The sequence below is a fragment of the Tupaia chinensis genome, unplaced genomic scaffold (assembly GCF_000334495.1).
Source record: "Tupaia chinensis unplaced genomic scaffold, TupChi_1.0 Scaffold144806_1, whole genome shotgun sequence".
Taxonomy (NCBI): Eukaryota; Metazoa; Chordata; class Mammalia; order Scandentia; family Tupaiidae; genus Tupaia; species Tupaia belangeri.
This window is the reverse complement of record NW_006204667.1, coordinates 397,548-400,305: the sequence shown is the minus strand read 5'-3', so window position 1 is coordinate 400,305 and position 2,758 is coordinate 397,548. Positions and strand designations below refer to the sequence as shown.

Below are 2,758 nucleotides of genomic sequence, written 5' to 3'. Positions count from 1 at the left end.
GCCCCAAATTGAGGCCAGTCAGTACCTTATTGGTAAAGCACGATGCCCTGTAAGGCAGAGTGACATGGCAAGCTTGCAGGTTCATATCCAAAGACCTCCCTAAGCATGCTGAGCACACATGTGCTTATGATTCAGGGCTGGCCAAGGCTGGGAGTGGGTTGCAGCACCAAGACCTCTCTGACTCTTGGAATGAATAAGTAAATAAACTTAAAAGAAAATATCCCTAAGTAACACACAGTAAAGCAACCAGCATTTACTGTCTTGGATGGCAAAATTAAAGTAGACCACCATTGATGGTTTATAAGATTAACACCAGGTAACAAAAGCAAAATTTGGTGACATACAAAGGTTGTTTGATACCAACCCAATAGTTTAAGATGAGCACCCTGAAAATCTTCTCTTAGGCATGCTTGTTCTACAAACTATGAAATTTCTCTGCTCATTAGGTTCTCCTCCTGTAAAATAATAATAATAATAATAACAATAACAATAATAATAACAACAACACTTGGCCAGAAAGGTGGTAATGAAAGACAGAGATTATGTAAAAGAACCTGATGATGGGCCAGCAGGTGGCATAACGGTTAAGGCACTGGACTCCCATGTGGTACACTGTGGTTCGGGTCCCAGACCCAGAGACTTGAAACTCACCGGTGCATGTGTGTTCATGCTCAAAATCCCAAGAGAAGAATGGAGAAGAAGGGATTACAACATGGCCACCCTCACTGGGGCGTGATTTCTCACTTTCTATCTCTCCATCTCTGTCTCTCCAGGCAAGTGTGTACACCCTATAGCAAACATCTCTCGATAAAAAAAGAACCCAGTTAAAAGTGTTTCTCTAAAATACTGTGCAACCTCCAGTTAAGAGTTATTTTACGAAATATAATAAACATCTGATTTCCAAATATTAATTCTAATACTCAACAAAATCATAATTCTTATATCAGAAAATTCTGACAAATGCTCTGCCCCTGATTCCATTAGATATAGATAACCCTTGACTCTGTAAAATTTGGTCCTTGCACACGTAGACACCTAAGTCACTCCATTTTTTTTTTATGTGTCACAGGCTTCTTTATTTAAGAACAAAGTGATGAGTGTGATGGGGATCAAAATCAAGAGCATCATTTAACTTCGACTTCCCTCCAACCCGTTTCCCCAAAACTCCCTACCTCCACCCTTCGTGTCCCCACTGCCTTCCTTAGTGAATGAAGAACTCGATCCCCAAAGCCCTGGTACATACCTCCAGGTCCTCTCCCCCTGGCCTCTCCCCTCTCGCTGCTCCCCATTTTAAGGAAGGGCAGGCATCTCAATTGGAATGCATGGGAGAGCCCAGAGTGGTGACAGAGACCGGGGAAAGGCTTCTCTCTCAGGGAAAGGGACCGAGGAGTACAGTGTGGTAAAATGAGGGCTCCCACAGCTTGGGGTACCAAAATGGGGCCCTGGGGCGAGAGGAAAGGATACTGGTCCCCCTGAGAAAGGAGAGCCAGCAGCCTCCCAATCTTCTCCCTGCACGTAGTCGCTGCTCGACCTCTTGCCCTTCTGGCGGCGGTTACAGAACCACACTCGGACTGCGTCCTTCTCCAGCCCGAGCTGCTGGGCGATGTGGCCGATCTGCTGCAGCGTGGGCTTCGGGCACTGCAGAAACATATTCTCCAAGTTGCCCCGCACGCGGTTCTCGATACTGGTCCGCTTTCTCTTTCGGGCCTGCACTAGGGTCTCCACTTTGCATATCTCCTGAAGATTTTCGTTGTTGTCAGCTTCCTCCACCCACTTCTGCAGCAGAGGCCGAAGCTCGTACATGTTGTTGAAACTTAGCTGCAGCGCTTTGAAACGGCAGATGGTCGTCTGGCTGAACACCTTCCCAAACAGACCCCCCAGGGTGAGCCCCAATCAGCCTGGGTGTATCCTAGGGTGATCCTCTGCTGCTTCAAGAGCTTGGCAGATTGCTCGAGTGCTTTCTGCAGCGCTTCGACCCTGCGATTCCTCGGGGTTTTACTCCGGGCTCTCCTCCAGCTTCACGTCAGCAAGAGGGGCAGCACAGGGCTCTGGGGAGGCCCCCTCGAGTTCCTCTCCCCCTTGCTCCCACCTCGCCTTCAAGCTGGGACATCTCCAGGCTGTTTGGGAGCACCAGCCCCACTCCAACTGGAGGGCTACAGTAAGCCATCCCTCCACAGAACTCATAGTGCAGGGGGCATGGAGGAATCCCCCACATCTCAGAGCCTGGCCCGACCCCCGGTCCGATTCCTGGGCCACCAGGAGGGCCTTGGAAGCTTAGCCAGGTCCGAGGGTCAATCCAGCCCAGCTCTGGTCCCCCTGGCCCATCCCCTCCACCTCCTGGAGTGGGTGAGAAGGCGAATTCTGAAGCTGGGTGCCCCGCCATGGGGAAAAAAGGCCTAAGTCACTCCTTTCAGCCATGTAAAAATGGTTTTGTGACCAACTCCTTGGCCTTCACCCACCTGATTTTGCAGAGCGTGTATTTTAAGAGGAAGAGATACAGTAATTTCAAAATAGGTAACCTCACTGAGCTAACTTGGATGTTGACATGAGAACCTTTGACTATAATTATTCTAACAGTAGCATCAGGTTACCAATTCCTTCACGATGTGGGGCCAAACACTTTCCCTAGAAAAGCAAAGGTTTCAGCAGTTGGCGTAATGACTATGTTGCTGGACTCCCACGTAGTTGATCGCGGTTCGCATCCTGGTCCGGTGGCTTAAAACTCACGCTGGGTCCCTGTTTGTGCGTGCCCAAGATC

The 2,758-nt window shown here is 49.3% G+C and overlaps 1 pseudogene; it reads right to left on the bottom strand.

The window, feature by feature from the left end:
- Window positions 1–1,309: 1,309 nt before the first annotated feature.
- On the bottom strand, window positions 1,310–2,383 carry LOC102477291 (POU domain, class 5, transcription factor 1 pseudogene; annotated as a pseudogene).
- Between the last annotated feature and the right edge of the window lie 375 nt (window positions 2,384–2,758).